Below are 18,591 nucleotides of genomic sequence, written 5' to 3'. Positions count from 1 at the left end.
ATGCATAAATTTAAAGAAATAAGGGCTTTGGTTTCTGTAATTAGGAGTCCAGGTCTCAGACACAGATGCATACTATCGTCTTTGTCTGTGGATGTGAATAATTCACTGATAACAAAGAGTTTTGGCTATAGGGAAAGCTACAGAATGAAGAGGTAAATCATTCAGGGAATTAACAGAAGTGTCAAGGCATTTTGAACCTATTCAGATATTAAAGCATTCTTAGAAGAACAAGATGAAAAAATAAATAAATAAAGCATTTCTACTTTTACAGTCAACTATGAACTTGTGAAATTTCTTGTACCTACATTCTAATTCAGTATATAAAGTAACATAGGGAAATGTATGTGGCACATTCACTTGTGGTACTTGTGTCTAGATCCACTTGGACTTAAAGTAAAGGCAAAGAAAAAAGACTAACGTCATCCATTACACATAACAGTTACAATAAACAAAAGATTAGGTAAAATAAAAATTACAGAGCACAAGGACCTGAAGTATAGGGGGAATTTATCAAGAGGATTAATTCCCTCTAATGAAAAAACACTTTTCTTGAATAGCAGACTTTTAATGGTAACAAGTATAAATGGTTTAGAATGAAACATAGATATTCTGAGTAGAATATTTAGTAGGCTGCAGTGATTTTGTCAGTATAATTTTCAAATCATTTACCATTTAATATTGATACTCCTAATAAAATGATTCATGCAGGGAAAACGCTGGTGCTTTAGCTATAGTTGGATTTTCCAAGCTAACATCAATTAATTTATATAAAATGAAATCAGAGCTAATTATATTCATCTAGTTGTTTACTAAATGTTCTTTAATGTCTCTTGATTTTAGTAAGCTCTTATTGTATTCAATAAATTGAGTATTATGAAATCTGTTGGCACAGAGATTTTATAAAGAATTGATAGAATTGAGGAGATGAAGTTAAAAAGAGAAGGTAAAAATGGGCTACACTTCAGTAATGCCTGAAGAAACTTTTACAGATATTGTAATTTTCAAATGTATAATATGTTTACAGATGTGCCCTGCATTTAGTCTGCCTTGTTTTATTTTGATTTTTGTTGAGTCTCCTGCCTGCTTGCTAAAAGCTAGAATGCTTTAGGCCCATGTACAGTTGAAAGCAGAGGCATCCTTGAGCTTTAAAGCATTGAACAAACTGGAAAATGCATCATACCACATACTGAAGTGAAAGAAGTCTGTGTTTTTCTTTTTAAATAAAAATTTTCAAAAAGTTAAAACAAAAAGAGACAAGGTTGATTAAAGGAAAAAAAAAAGGCATGTATCCCTTTCCCGGTTTGTGGACACAGAATTATGTTATATGCTCACTTTCAAATCCATTCCTATTATGAGTTATAATGTTTATCATCTGTTGGTTATATTGTAAATATTGGGTTAGCCAAAAAAGTTCGTTTGGTTTTTTTCCATAAGATGGCTCTAGTAGCGCTTAGCTGTCTTTAACTTCATTCAAAACAATTCTGTTAGATTGCATTGTGGCAGCTGTCATATTAGTGTGCATTAAAAAAAAGCTTATCAAAATTGGTGAATTTTGGGGGTAATCATTTTAATACTGAAGATGGAAGAAAAAAGCATTTTCAGCAAATTATGCTTTATTATTTCAAGAAAGGTAAAAAAAAAAGCAACTGAAACGCAAAAAAAAGATTGGTGTAGTGCATGGAGAAGGTGCTGTGACTGATCAAATGTTTCAAAAGTGGTTTGAGAAGTTTTGTGCTGGAGATTTTTCACTGGATGATGCTCCACAGTCAGGTAGACCAGTTGATAGTAATCAAATGGAGACATTAATTGAGAACAATCAACATTATACCATGTGGGAGACTGCAGACGTACTCAAAATATCCAAATCAAGCATTGAACATCATTTGAACCAGCTTGGTTATGTGAATCACTTTGATGTTTGGGTTCCACATTAGTTAAGCGAAAAAAACCTTCTTGACTGTATTTCCACACGCGATTCTCTACTGAAACATAATGAATACGTTCGTTTTTAAAACAAATTGTGATGGGCCATCAAAAGTGGACACCGTACAGTAATGTGGAACAGAAGAGATAGTGGGGCAAGAGAAATGAATCACCACCAACCACAGCAAAGGCCGGTCTTCATCCAAAGAAGGTGATGTTGTGTATACGGTGGGACTGGAAGGGAGGTCCTCTATTATGGGCTCCTTCCAGAAAACCAAACAATTAATTCCAACAACTACTGTTCCCAATTAGACCAACTGAAAGCAGCATTTGACAAAAAGCTCCCGGAAATAGTCAACAGAAAGCACATAGTCTTCCATCAGGATAATGTAAGACCGCATGTTTCTTTGATGACCAGGCAAAAACTGTTACAGCTGGGCTGGGAAGTTCTGATTCATCTGCCGTATTCACCAGACATTGCACTTTCGGATCTCCATTTATTTCGGTCTTTACGAAATTCTCATAATGGAAAAAATTTCGATTCCCTGGAAGACTGTAAAAGGCACCTGGAACAGTTCTTTGCTCAAAAAGATAAAAAGTTTTGGGAAGATGGAATTATGAAGTTGCCTTAAAAATGGCAGAAGGTAGTGGAACAAAACAGTGAATGCATTGTTCAATAAAATTCTTGGTGAAAATGAAAAATGTGTCTTTTATTTTTACTTTAAAAACCGAAGGAAATTTTTGGCCAACCCATAGTTTTTCAGTGTTCTAGTTCTGTTTTTATTTTTCCTCATAACTGAAAAATATTATTTCTCATTACAAGCTTTCATATGTCTGAATTTTTTTCTCTAAATACTTAATTTTTATACATTGGCTGGTTGTGATCTTTATTTGTTGGGTAAAAAATTTTAAATATTTTTCAAAGTACATATACTGGGTCTTCTTTTAAAGGAGAAAATCCAATGAATGATTTTTTTATCTTCCATAAAAAAGACAGTAGGTTTGAGGAATGGGTTCTGATATTCCTGTGTCCCATTATCAGATTCCCCTAATTCATTTTTTTAAATATATTTGACATATAACATTGTGCAAATATAATGTGTATAACATGTTAAATTGATACATTAATACATTGTGATGTGATTACCACTGTAGTGATAATTAGAACCTTTACTGAATTACATAATTATCATTTCTTTTTAGTGGTTTAAAACATTAAATTCGTTCAATAGAAGTGACAAGAATGCACATCCTTGTATTGTTCCTGATGTTAGTGAGAATGCATTTAGTCTTTCACCATTGAGTATGATGTTGCCTGTGGGTTTTTCATAGATGGCTTTTATCAGTTTAGGAATATCCCTTCTATTTCAAGTTGGTTGAGTGTTTTTTCATTTTATCATGAAAGGATATTGCATTTTGTCAAATGTCTACTGACATGGTCATGTGTTTTTTGTCTTTATTTTGTGGATATGGTGTATTACATTGATTGATTCTGTATGTTAAACCAACCTGGCATTCCAGGAATAAATCCCTCTTGCTTACGGTGTAAAAAAAAAAAAAAAAAAAAAAAAATTAAGTTCTAGTGTCTTAGCACATTTAGTGATTATAATACAATATTGTTCTCTATATTTATGATACTGTTCACTAGATCTCTAGGACTTATTTACCACTCAATGCCAAGTTTGTACACTTAAACAGCAAATGTTCTATCCACCCACCACCGTCCCCTGTAACCACCATTTGGCTCTCTGTTTTTATGAGTTTGGCATTTTTAGATTCCACATATAAATGATATTGTACAGTATTTTTTTCTCTGTCTGAATTATCTCACTTAGCATAATGTGCTCAAGGTCCATCCATGTTATTGGGAAAGGCAGGATGTCTTTCTTTCTCATAGCTAAATAATATTCCAATGTATATAGAGTGGACACTTGAACAACATGGGTTTGAACTTCCTGGGTCCACTTATAAAAGGATTCTATTTCCACTAAAATATTCATACTACATGATCCAAGTTTGGTTGAACCCCAGGATATGGAACCAAGGAAATGGAGGGCTATCTATAAAGTTATACTCCATTTATCCATTGTGGGGAGGGTTGGCATATACACCACCATCTTTTATCCGTTCATCTGTTGATGGGCATTTAGGTTGTTTCCATATCTTGGATATTGTAAAAATTGCTGCAATAAACATGGGAATGAATATATCTCTTAGATATCCTGTTTTCATTTTCTTTGAGTATATACCCAGAAGTAAAACTGCTGGACCATATGGAAGTTCTATTTTTAATTTTTGAGGAACCTCCATGTCATTTTCCATAGTGGCTGCACCAATTTACATTCCCACCAAAAGTGTACAAGGGTTCCCTTTTAGTCACATCCTCACCAAGACTTGTTATCTCTTGTCTTCTTAATGATAGCTATTCTAACAGGTATGAGGTTATATCTCATTGTTGTTTTGATGTGTATTTCCCTGAGGATTAGTGATATTTTCATCTTTTCACGTACCCATTGGCCATTTGGATATCTTCTTTAGACATATGTCTATTTAGTTCCTCTGCTCATTTTTTAATTGGATTTTTTGTTGTTATTGAGTTGTATAAGTGCTTTACATATTTTGGTTATTAACCCCTTAGCTGAAATACGATTTGCAAAAGCTTTCTCTCATTCTGCATGATTTTTTGTTGTTGTTTCTTTTGCTGTACAGAAGCTTCTAAGTTTGGTGTACTCCCATTTGTTGATGTTTGCTTTTGTTGTTTTTGCTTTTGGTGTCATATCCAAAAAATCACTGCCAAGATCAATGTCAAGGAGCTTCCTCCTATTCCCTGTATTCTTGAACACAAGTCAGCTCTATGACTTTTGCCAAGACTGACTACTCTCATGGGGACAGGAGAGATGAAAAAACAAATGGAGGAAAGAGGGTCCAGAAAACAATGTAAGGCCCAAATGTACATGACAAAAAATAAGATGACTTCCAGCAATATTTCATAGTCTTTCAGTAAGGACAGACATGTGGTCCTTCACTCTCTTATTGAGAAAAGCTAGATAAACTTGGTGAAAAGAGAAGTTGAAAAGACTGAGTTTCCATATAGTGCGTACTCACCCTATCAATCCCATGAAAGAAGCAAAATGTCAAGCAGGACAACCTTGTGCTTAAAGGTTCGGTCTATTGAAAACAATCATAAACATCATGTGGAACAAAAATATCATTGTCTAGGGTAGAACAGATGACTGTGCCAAACCCTAACAGTCAGTGCTCTGCTGTGGTTGGGTCATCAGAATTATTAGCGATCAGTCATCCTTAATCAGAAATTCAGCATATTTAATAAACAAAGAAAAACAGCATCACTGAGCACTAACTGTATGTGAGTAGTTCTTTTGTACTTTTTCAAGGTATGATTTCTTCCAAAATAGAAATGGAAGCCACTTGTGAATAGTCATGGCAGGCCCAAAGAGTAACAGAAAAAGTAATTACTACGACAGTTGTATAGGAATAGCTTCATGCTTGCTTCAGCAGAACATATACCAAAAATTGGAACGATACAGAGAAGATCAGCATGGCACTTGCGCAAGGATGAGATGCAAATTCACAAAGCATTCCATATGTTTGGAGTTTGGGATTAACATATACACACTGCTATACATAAAACACCGGGCTTCCCTGGTGGCACAGTGGTTGAGAGTCCACCTGCTGACGCAGGGGACGAGGGTTCGTGCCCTGGTCCGGGAAGGTCCCACATGCCACGGAGCGGCTGGGCCCGTGAGCCATGGCCGCTGAGCCTGCGCGTCCGGAGCCTGTGCTCCGCAACGGGAGAGGCCACAGCGGTGAGAGGCCCGTGTACCGCAAAATAAATAAATAAATAAACAAACAAACAAACAAATAAATAAATTTTAAAAAGTGTCCTTTTAAAAACAAAACAGATAACCAACAAGGACCTACTGTAGAGCACAGGGAACTATACTCAATATTTTCTAATAACCTATATGGAAAAGGATCTGAAAAAGAAAAAATATTTAGAAATATACACACACACATATATAACTGAATCACTTTGCTGTACATCTGAAACTAACACAACATTGTAAATCAACCATACTTCCATTAAAAAAAAAATAGCCTCAATGGCCTTAGCATTTATCTTTTAAGAAGTGACTCACGGGCTTCCCTGGTGGCGCAGCGGTTGAGAGTCCGCCTGCCGATGCAGGGGACACGGGTTCGTGCCCCGGTCTGGGAAGATCCCACATGCCTGGAGCGGCTAGGCCCGTGAGCCATGGTCGCTGAGCCTGCGCGTCCGGAGCCTGTGCTCCGCAACGGGAGAGGCCACAACAGTGAGAGGCCCGAGTACCGCAAAAAAAAAAAAAAAAAAAAAGAAGTGACTCACAATGAGCGCTGACAATTAAACAGATTATCTGTTCATAAACAATAAGAGATTTCGTGTTGACTATTTAAGTTTACATCCAAGACAGTTGCAAGTTAACCATTTAATTTTAGAAAATACCCCCTTTAGGCTTAAGTATATTCCCCTTTCATTTATTAGTTCTGTAACTGACTGAATAGAAATAACGGAAGTATTTACTTCTCCTGATTTCATTCACATGGTCAGTTGCCTTTGTAAAAATGAATCTTACCAAGTCAAAAAACACTGCACTGACAAGCTGTGAGCAATGACAATAATTTCACTAATGCAATTGCCAAGTACACTAATTATCCTAATGATGGTTCAGTCGCCTGATAATCACATCCCCCAAGGATCATATACAGTCAACCCACACAGCTGCAGAGTCCTCTCCAGGCTCATTTTGCTTATTCCTGTCTCAGTAAAAACTACATAATATTACTTTATTAGCATAAAATAATCATCATAGCTGAACATGAGCTGAACAGAGAGCTAGACTGCTGAAGGGTAATCGAGGAGACTCCTACATGAGGTGCTTAGTCCTGTCATTCATTTCTCCAACGCCTGATAGAGCCATAATTTAGACCAGAAATCTGCTTCCATCTAAAGTAATGCTGTAGATTTTGAAGGGATAAAAATACTTAAGTGATCTATTTTCCTAAATCAATGGGCACACTGACTGATAAAAATATTTTGAAATCCTAAGTGATGTCTTTATAGGTTTGCTGAAAATTTTTTTTTCTTTCCTTCCTGAATTCTCAAGCAGTGACCCAAAATGGCTTTCACAAGTCTATCGAATTTTAAAGTCTAATTTGCAATAAAAGAGTATTTACCTTATCACAGAGTTAAGAGAGCAGCACTTGTATTTGGGGAAAGGAGACTTAATGGTTATTTATTCCACATTCAATCATTTTGCAAAGATTTTTTTTATACTTTAAATTTCTTGATTAGACTTTTTCAAGAACTGAGAAGGGTTTGAGATTTTGCCAGCTGTGTGCTAACAAGTTAGTCTGTCACAGTTTAACAGATGCAGAAAAAGAGGTTCCAGGTTAGGGACAAAAGATTTTGCTGTTCATGGCACAGCATATAGCATAAGCTGCATGTTTGCATTAGTTCCCTTTGTCCCCTGTGTCTTATGGGGCAATGTGGAGCCATGTGTGTGCATGCTGCCCACACAGGTGGTTTGTATCACAACTGAGAAATTTAAGGTTAGGAAACCCCAATCTTTTAAAGAATCTACTAGAAACCTGCCTCATGTTTACCCTGAAGGGACGGATTATCTTTATTATTTTGGACAGCAATCAAACCTGCTATCTGCCCCACAGGAAGAAACTATCCCTATTTTCAGCCTTGAAAATGTAGTTCAGAAAAATATAGCAGAGTGAAGTCTCTGCTTGTAAGATGTGTAGAAACGCAGGAGACGAATGGAAATGATCTCCCAACAGATTTTCCAAGTTTATAATCTGATAAATAATTTTCAAAAACTGCCACTCTCCAGATATGCTTTATTTTGTTATTATTTACAACTTTCCTTTTGTTTTCATTTGTTTGTTTTGAGTGGAATGCTAACATAGAACAAAAGGAAGTAAGAACAGAGCAGGTATGTAAGATTGGGTTCTCCAAATATAGATGCCGACAGAATTATACATGCAAGATACTTGTTGGGAGTAAAGGATTTATAGATAAAGGGGAAAGGAAGCAGTTTTGGGCAGAGAGAACTTTCAGAAAACTATACAAATCTGGCTCTTGTAAAAGGGAAGAGGGAGGTAAAGGAGGGCTGGACAGAACTGCAGTGAAATTCTGGGAAACTTACAATCCCAAGAGGAGTCTCAGAGTACCCATGTGATTTCAGTCATTGACTGAAGAGAGCATGGGCTTCGTTTATATGCTGTCAGATCCCGAATATCTAGCAGGTATAGTTTGTCAGCTAAATATACTCCTAGAAACAAGTTCTCTCTTGAGAGATCTCATCAGAGCATTCACAGAACTGCTGTAACAAGGATAGTAAAACTTGCAAGGGTAGTTAAAAGCCACAGTTTATTCCTGTCTGGAATGTCCTCTGTTTCATACACGTTTCAAAGGTTTCCACCCTGGAAGGTATTATTAAAGCTAAGTAATCTTATGTTTTGCAACTGGAGAATAAGATATAAATCCACAGCTCCCTGTGATATAACATAAAAATTGACAGGCAGAAGCAAAATGAACAGAAGAGATTTCAGAGTTATAGCACAGAACAGAGCAAACATTTTCTTTAAAAAACTTGATAGTAAATATGTTTAGCTTTCATATCACACTCTCTCTGTCACAACTACCCCACTCTGCCTTTGTAGTATGAAAGCAGCCATAGACATATAATCAAATGGGACGGACTGTACTAATGAAATTTTTTCCAAAAACATTGGTGGGCCAGATTTGGTCCATAGACCATCGTTTGCCAACTACTGATGTAGAATAATGTACTATCTGTTCTGCACATAGAAATGGACGAACAGATGACAATTCCCATCTAAAAAGTATGGAAGCCAAACATTGGAGATATACATTTTCTTTGAAAAGTTATAATATTGGCTATTAAAGAAAGCATCTTTAGAACACACAAATATCCACTGTTGTATGAAATTCTTCTGTGCTTTCGGAGCACAGAAGATGATTCAGGTAAAGGTCATGTAGTCATTTATACTTCAATAGAACAAGTAAGCATATAGAGGGTTGGCAAAGGGCTGGAGAAATGAAGAGGTTATATATAAATGTAGCCCAATATTTTCTATTTTTAGCACGTCCTGTATTGAAATGAAGATATTTAATAGAAAAAAACAATTTACATGTACTTATTGGTATACAAATTTGAGACAGAACCTAGAAAACAGTATCAGTGATAATAAGGTATAGAAGTTTTCATTTTGTTCTCAAGCAAAAAATAAATTTAAAAAAAGAGTCACTGGTTACCCAAGTAAATATACAATCCTTTGATTTAGTTTGTGTTCTCCTAAAACATCACCTAATTCTGATGTAGGTGGCTTACATGGTAAATGATCCCAAGAAGTAGGAATAAAGCGGGACAAAAAAGGGAATAACTACATACAAGGTTGCAGTTGTCACAGTTGCCTTGGTAGAGAACACAGATTCACTTCCTCTGCGACCTTTGGCAGGTCATGCTTGCCACCCAGAATTGTCTGATTGTCTGAAATTTTTTTTCCCCCTGGGGATAGACATTATTGACTTATTTTATTTCATCTAGTCCTTTTAACTAGCACAGAATAGTTCTGTAAACAATCCACTTGTTTTTTAAAAACTATTTCAACTTTTTTTTTTTCCACCGAAACCTTCCTAATTCAAAAGTAATCCTGGGATACATCAGCACCATCTAAAATCAAAGGCTAGAGAGCACTGTTTCAAAATATGAGAGCACTGATCCTACTGTCCGTATGCATGTCCAAATTGATTCTTTCTTTTACTACTCCACACCCAGTTTGATTATAAAATCCCACCTGGAACTAGTCCAAATGCAGAGTACAAATGGGATTGACTAAAGCTAGTGGGCTAGTTACTAGTTATATAAAAATGTTCATTAACAGAATTATATCCTTTTAGAGCCAGATGATAAACATATTTCAATTTAAATACAAACTCTGATTAATTGGTAGGGGCTGCCTAGAGGTCTGGGTTGAGAACACTTGCACTTGTAGGCTGAATGAATAAGCACTCCCTGGCTAATTATTGATATATGCAGGGACACAAAGTAGAGTAGTGGCTACTTCTGAGCTAAATATTCACATACCGTGCCCTGGAGAAATTTTAATGAGGGCCATCAGGGAACCCACTTATACTAGCTGTAAACTTGGCCAATTAACTCTGTTGTACTTGTTTCTTTATTTATAACATGGGACTAATATTAGTACCTGCCTAAGGATTTGTGTTCGTTTTACTGAGGGGAGGGGTGGTACATAAATGAAACTAACTTAATAAGTTGCTTAGCACTGTACCTGACAAAAATTAAGGGATTAATAAATGCTAATTTTGGTAATTATAATAACCGTGACCATGTAAGCCATCAGCAACATTCACCTGTGTCAGGCACTGTGCTAAGAGCTTTATATCCTTTTCTTTCCTCACAACAAAAATATAAAACAGATATTTTTACTACCATTAGATAAACAAAGACAACCAACTACTGAGAATTTTATGTTGCCTTACATAAAGTCAAAATTTAGTTTGGGGAGCAGAAGTAAAACCAGGTCTGTGATTTACTGACTGTGGCAACCTCTATTATATTTATTCTTGTAATAATAACTTATATTAGTAGTATAAATAAAATTGATATATTTTGTTTGAATAGGATATTTCTGAAAGCTGTGTCATCATCTGAACTTATGAGTAAAATGAATATAGGTATTAGCATATGAGTGAAAATTTTCTTAGAAAAAATTTACAGGATATTTCTTTTAGGAAAAAGGGAAACAAAGTTATATTAACCATTTAGAGAGAGAGATATTAAGTATGCTCACATTAAAATATGTAATTAGTCAGAAATATTTTCTATTATCATCATAGGCAACAATACAAATTATGATACAAGTAAGTAAAAATTTTTCTTCCTAAAAGTAGATAAATAAATATCTCTAATCTTCCTGGATGGATCTTGGGAGTAAATAAGTTAATGATATGAGAGCTCCTCCTGAAATTTCAACCTTCAGGGAGACACAAAATCAAATATACCAATAAAATGTATAAGCTATACATTGCTAAAAGGAAATCCCCAAATCCATATTGTATTGGAAGGTAGACTAAATAGCTGTTCATCAAGGACGCCTTTGCACCACCATAGAAGTATTCTTTCCCACAACATTGTTATCTGGCTTGACCTTGTGATTTGCTTTGATCAATGACATGGCAGTGTGCATATTCTTGTGATTTAAGAAAAGAAACGAGTCAGTTTGGCAAAAGCAGGATAGTGATGGAGACAGTGACCAGAGAAGAGGTCACAGAATTAGATCTCAGACAACTCTTTACTATTTGAAATCACTATTACAACTCTTTACTATTTGAAATCACTGTTACAATTGTCTTAACTGTAAATATTCTCTAGGATTGAAATTTCTTTTGTACCCATTCTACAACCTTATTCCAGAATGTAGTAACTGAAAGAATATATAATTGGGAAACACCAATACCCCCAAGTTTGAAAGTTTCTGAGTAGCTTCTTGGTGAATCTCTACACAAATTATTCAGGATAGAAACCAAAAATGTTTATTTGTGCTCAGGGCAGATTTTAAATTATAAGACAGTATCACCTCTCTTGTTGGTTGTCTCCATTGTCATGAGACTGCATGCTTTATTTTATTATTTATTTATTTATTTTTGTTTGCGTTGGTCTTCGTTGCTGCGCTTGGGCTTTCTCTAGTTGTGTCGAGTGGGGGCTACTCTTTGTTGCAGTGCACAGGCTTCTCACTGCGGTGGCTTCTCTTGTTGCAGAGCACGGGCTTGCGGGTTCTAGAGTGCAGGCTCAGTAGTTGTGCTGCACGGGCTTAGCTGCCCCGCGAAATGTGGGATATTCCCGGACCAGGGATCGAACCTGTGTCCCCTGCATTGGCAGGAGGATTCTTAGTCACTGCGCAACCAGAGAAGTCTCAGCTTGCATTATTTTTTAAAATAAAAGCCCATATTTCTTTCAATATTTTAAAGGATATTCAGAGTACTTCTTTTTCTCAGAGTAACTTCTACTTTAATTATATTCCATACTTATTGTAGCTTACTTCCAGACGTGCTAACTCTTCTGTCACTTCTTTGTGCCCATGGAAATCAGTCCTTCCAAAATAACTTCTAAGGCTTATTCTCTGTAGAAAGCTTTGCTAAAGATTCAGGGTTGAATGCAGGGGTTATATTATCATAAATAGCTGATTTTAAAAGTGTAAAACTGAGTAATATATATCTTTGTTCTTAAAAGTCTCGTGGCCCTCTAGGTAGACAACTACAGGGTATGTCTGACTTGGAATTTCTCTTTGCTGTTCTTTCAACCTGTTTCACTTTGGTTGTGTCCAGAAGTTGAAAGTTCCTCCCAGCTTTACTAGTTTATTCTGGTCTCTCTTTCCCCTTTGTCTCATATAGTTCTGGACCTTCCTTTATATATCCCAAACACTATTAAGAAGCTTAACTGTAGTTTATTTCTCTACTCATGATCATAGGAGTTTATCTATTAGTAATACAAAAAAAACGGCAGAGGGACTTCCCTGGTGGTCCAGTGGTTAAGACTTTGTGCTTCCACTGCAGGGGTCACAGGTTCAATCCCTGGTCCGGGAACTAAGATCCCGCATGCCACGTGGTATGGCCAAAAAAAAAAAAAAAAAGGCAGAAACTTTGAAATAAATATCTTTCTCTCGGCAAATAGCAAGTGTGAAGAGTGGCTTCTTTCCCCATCATTCTTTATAAGCATAAGAGAACACTTTATAGATTTTGTTTTTTGCCTGGTACAAAGCTATCCTCTTATTCCTTTTTTTGAAAGCAGAAGTACCCACAGGAAGATTTTGTTTATTTATTAATAATGAAATTTGCTTTTCTTTTTCTTGAATTTCAGGTTTGCAAGGGACCTTAGAGAGCTAATCTAAAATAATGCCTTTCTCTCTTTTCCATAAAAGCCTTGCCAAGTCTAGTACAGGATGATAAATTTCAGAGCTTTGAGCTGTTCAGTTGCCTTCCATGCTGACTTAACAATGTTCAAGTATTTCCCAATTTAATAGATGTTTTAATTATATTTTTGGTTTTTAGTTTTATGCATAAGTGGTCTCTACTTATGTTTCCAAAGCTAAAAACAAGAGTAAAGTATGCAGAACACAACTTTGTTTCAGAGGTTATAAAAATCTGATTCAAATCCTGTGTGATTTTTCAGTAGAAAAACAATAGCTACATATGTAAGGTAGGTGAAAAATAATTACAAAGAAGAAAAATGCGCATGTATAGTGTAAAATTACATTGAAGAGTGACAAAGATGTAAATAAGCAGTATTCAGAAACGGTGTAAGTTGATTGACAAAGATGTATTACAGTAGAATTAGTCATAGATGCAAACAATTTACAAGATAATTAGAATGACTCTTTGGCATACTGACTGACCATTAAAGACTAAATTCATTTTAATAAATCTATAATTATGATACTGTGCTATGATGGATTTATGAGGCTTTCTCTCTTTCATCTCCACACCCATGCACATATGTCCTTCACAGAGAGAAAAGCACAAAAGTGCTTCTAATTTTAGTGGCTTCTTGTTGATGATGTTGTTGCTTGTTGCTGTTGTCAATGTTCTAATCATTATGAGAAAAAATTGGGTCGTGATATGAATTTACACGCGTATTGACCAATATTTGGAGGGGGGGGGAACAAGTAAAACTGCCTAGATGTGTCAATAGGCCATTTAAAATTCATATCTATGAAAAAAAAAAAAAAAAAAAAAAAAAAAAATTCATATCTATGCAAACATTTTTGTATAACATGTGTTTAAATGATACAAAAATATGGAAAATTAGTCAAAATAGTCAAATATGCAGAGGTTTTTGACATCTTAACCTGATAATCTATTTGTTGGTCTTTTTGATAGTTCACAATAATATTTTTGCTTTAAGATATAGAATTAAGTTTAAAATCTTCACCAGAAGAAAAGTCTTTCTTCCATCTTTTGGTTACTACTATACTTTATGAAATTCAAAAGAATTAGTTGGTCAGTTGACTATGTGATGCACTTAATATGCTCAGCATAATATCCAATTATATTCAATTTCTATCTCTTCATGACAACATGTGAATTTGTAGAATTGGTATATCAGGAACATTTTGAAACTTCACTCTTTAAAAATGTTTTGACACTGACTTTATAAAGCAATATTAGTACATTTTTTGAGGAATATTCAGATATGGGGACACACGTCTGAAACCATTAGGATAACTTAACATTTTTAACTAGAAGTTCTAATTATTTTATATGAATCTGTGGACTCTGTATTCTCTGAATATAAAATATAGGCTAATTATTATTATACTATTGATATTTCTGGTGCTCAGAAGTATATGTGTCCATTTAAGGACTTATTTGACATATTTGAAAGTAGAATTATATTTGGAGAGACAGTGGGAAAATTACTAATTGAGTTTTGATATAAAAATTCATTACATCTTTCAGTAAAGAGTCTCTTTCAGAAGTAACTTTTTTTATAAATCTCTAAGAAGATTTTTTTGATATATTTCATGTTTGTATATGTTAGTATAGAAAGTCATTTCTAATGAAGTGCAATATTGATCACAGGTGATCATTTTTAAAATGTATAACGGATAACTTATTTTTAATGGAAAAATTTTGTAATGTTGATAAAGATGAAAACATGAACATTCATAATACAAGGGGTTATGACTCAGAACTAGACACTGTTTTGTGTGTACTGTTCTCATTTCTAAATAATTTTATATAGGACAATTTTTCAGATATTAAAACACTTATTGATGCTAAATGCTGTCCAGATTTAGTAGCCAAAAATTTAGAGCATTCATTCAGTGTTATATTAGTAAGAAAAATACAAAAGAAATTGAAAAGATGACAATTTTGCTCAAAGCAATTGTACTAAATTATAAAATAGCAAGCATGCAAAAGAGCCTTTGAACTGGCTTCAGAAACATTTTGGAAAAATACATTAATAAAACATCTCTGCAAGTAAATTAAAAAAACGGTATTTGGTTGGAGGGACTCATGTGCATTGAAAATATTTTATTACAGTGATCTTAATTGTAAACTGCATGTGTTGGGTACAAAAATGTTGAATAATAAGCATTTGGTAGCTAAATGCAAAATATTACAACTTTGTAGCCAGAAGAAATCTTAGCAGTCTTTTAAAAAACATGTACATTCACATCAGTATTACTAAACAGAAGCCTCAAGTAGGGCACATCTATTCAAGAGGTTCCTTTCCCTCCCCCTCTCTTCATAGCAGTCCAACTGTGCTAAATCATGCAAAGAGAAAACGAACAAATAATTCACTCCAAGGCTGGAAATCAATGTTGCAGAATACCTGAGATAGAGGCCACTCATCAGCAGGCCCAGCCAGGCATTAAGAAATTAATGCTGAATAACCAAGAGGATAGGAACCTGGTGTGGTTGTTTGGTTCAACGCTTCATGGGGCTTGGCTCACACAGAGCACATACACTTCAGAAATGTGAGGTGGATGATACTTTCTTACTTAGTCTTCATTTGGTCTCTGAAGCAGTAATTGGTTGTTGAAATGAGCTGCTCACAATACACTTAGAATTTAATATCCCAAAGTGTAGGCTAGAGAGGGCTGGCTGTTATTTTTGCTTTAAAACTGGTGGCTTAGTTTGTGTTGTTAACATTTAAAGCACTCTTTTGGAAAAACAGAAAATTCTGGGACTGGAACAAAGAATTACAATTTCCCTAGAACATTTTTGGGTGTGGGGGAGGAGGGATCTAAAACTTGTACCTTGAAAAGGGTTAAAGCAGACAGTGTAACTGAAAAAGCTCAAATGACTTCTTTTACTCTCTCCAAAACAACCCTTTTGTTCTGATTGAGCTAAGAGTCCCAGATGGGAAGAAGCATGGCATCAATTCAAAAGAAACACTGCTCTATTTATTTTTCAATCACTACGCAGATGCTTTTGGATGTTTTCTGAGTATGGGCATCCTTGCACAGAATGTAGAAATATTTTTAATAAGATTCTTCACAATGTAAGTATCTAGAAAGAAATCCAAAGCCACTAATATTTGCAAATGGTGTGTTCTTATTTCAGCATGTCTAAACCAATTCACCGTTACGCAACTTCCTTGCACAGACCACAAGATGAATATTATTAATCTGCAGAAATTTTTTCTCAAACACGAAAAGGAATAATAATATATATGCCAGTCAATACATGATATTTATTCATCATCAGTATTTATTTTATCTGGCTATATTTTGTTCCAAAAATGAAAGTCTTCATGATGGTAAGTGTTCAACTGTGACAAAGTTTGAGTTATACAATACTAGAAAAATAAACCGAAAATAATGTCCTTTTTAGAGTTTTAGGACGTTAGAGATATCAGTTTGGATCAGTACATAATCAACACAATTGATTGTGGATGATATTTAAATCGTATGCAGATACTCACTGAGCACCTTTCAGACACACTGAGTTCTTCGATGATACACAAACATCTCTGCACGCTTCTGTCTTAAATAAGACATTTGTGTCCTCGGCCTAGACTTCTCTTCTCTAAGCATTTGCATGCCTTTCTCCCCTAACTCTTTCAGGTCTTCACCAGAGCACTACTGATGATGGCTGCATAGCCTGTGGCCAGCACAACTCAAGAGGCATCATTCACATAGATTACAGTGTGAATGACGGTCTGGAGTTGTGTGATGCTGCAACCCTTGTGTTTATGTTATACGTAGCACCCTGTGAAAGAGGCCTTCCCTAAGCACTGTTTAAACCAAAATTCCCCTCTCCAATATTCCCTTCCCTCTTCCCTTCTTAGAATTTATCTCTGTAGACCATGCAACATAGTTTCCTTAATGCTTTTGCTTATTTCCCTTTTAGTATATAAACTCCATGGAGATATGGGTTATTGTCTATTTTTCTACAGATGTACTTCTAGCATCTAGAACAGTGGTAAGCAATCAATAAATATCTGTTGGGCAAGAAAACAATCTGTGTCATATCTTGTACTGATTATTTGAGAGAGAGGGAGCAGGGAGAGAGACAGAGACAGAAGTTGGACAGAAAGAGAGAGCAAGAGAGTTGAGAGAGTAAGAGAAATTTAGCTTAAAAGATCTTATGGTGCAGATGGAAAACAGATTTAAGAAAGCCCTTCAAATTAGGAGGACAAAGACAACAGTGGAAAGAGATACATGGGACAAGTGTAGAAACTACTATTGACGTAGAACAAAATAACAGCCATATATGGGCTAATTCAGAGGTCACAAATAGAGATACGGTCCAGAAAAAAAAATGAGTATAATAATTTAGGACATTCCCATCCTTCTTAACAGAGTCATTGCAAAAAGATTTTGTTAAAATTACGTTAAAAGAGGAGGTTTGTAGTTGGACAAGAGTGGCAAGTTCCTTCTTTGGTCAACTCAAGCATGTGCTTAAAATCCATCTAAGCATAAGTATGTTTATCATAGTGGATACTGCAGTCATGCTAGTATATGATGGATCATTAGATAAGAACAAGTTTAAAAAAATCATTAAAATTTTTATTTCACTGATAAAAAATTATTTTAGATGAAATTGTTTGCCATGGATATTTTAATGTTTAAATAATAATGCAACTTTCTATTGATTTTCCTGATTTCTACTCACAGGGCCCAAAGTAAATAATATGTATGTCATTATTTTTCTTTTTTCTACACAAAGTGATTGACTAACAAGTATGAGAATTGCAAAAACAACTGTATTTTTTATACTTCAAATAAAAATCATTCATATGAGGTAATCATTGGAGACTTTGTAACTTGGGGATAGTAGGGTAAACCAATAATAATTTTAAAAATTTTGATCTTGAATATGATGCCAAAATGCTGAATAAGACTAAAAGGCATCAGAACCTTCTTAAAGTAGCAGATTATCTTTTAAAGCAAAGAAGATAAAATAGACTCAAAATATAATCTAATACTTCAGTAAAAATGTTTATTAGATTTAAAATGATCATATAAGCATTTTAACTAATTCTTGATCTCTTTTACGCACTCTCTGTTATCATAAAAATGGTCTTAAATGATTTCAATATTCCATTTGAACTATTATTATAGTATAAATATAGCAAAACCAATAAACTGCTTTCATAAAACAAAGGGTCAAAATACAGTCTTATGAAAACCTCTGTTTATAAAAAATGGTCAGCAAGATTTTCTAATAGTTTTGTGTAGTAACTGGCCCTATAATAAAAAGCTAACCTGATCATAAACACTTTGCTTGATTTTACTGGTTATTATGGGAATTAGCTAAGGCACATAACCGTGGTTACTACAAACTGTCCATAGTAATTCTCTAAGGGGCTCTAAAAATATAGAGGGAAATGTTGATATCGCTCATGTTTAAAAAAATTCTTAGTATGTCTTTTTGTACTTTTCTATGTCTTTTCCTAAATGCTTCTGCTTTTAATTTTCTAATATTTTCTCTTTGATATCAAAAGAAATCTGTGACTCTCAACCATAGCACGTAATTTTGCCTAGAAAAATAGTATAATTCTACCAAGATCATCCTAAATAATCTTCTTATGCATTTTAATATGG

At 34.8% G+C, this 18,591-nt stretch overlaps 1 non-coding gene across 1 annotated transcript; it reads left to right on the top strand.

Moving 5' to 3' along the window:
• Positions 1-5,428: 5,428 nt before the first annotated feature.
• LOC115863767 (U6 spliceosomal RNA) lies at positions 5,429-5,534 on the top strand. Its single transcript, XR_004043661.1, has one exon. It is a non-coding gene; the product is annotated as a U6 spliceosomal RNA (small nuclear RNA).
• The last annotated feature ends 13,057 nt before the right edge of the window (positions 5,535-18,591 follow it).

Source organism: Globicephala melas, chromosome 5 (genome assembly GCF_963455315.2).
Source record: "Globicephala melas chromosome 5, mGloMel1.2, whole genome shotgun sequence".
NCBI classification, from domain to species: domain Eukaryota; kingdom Metazoa; phylum Chordata; class Mammalia; order Artiodactyla; family Delphinidae; genus Globicephala; species Globicephala melas.
The sequence above is the reverse complement of the archived record's forward strand: the minus strand, read 5'-3'. Positions and strand labels throughout refer to the sequence as shown.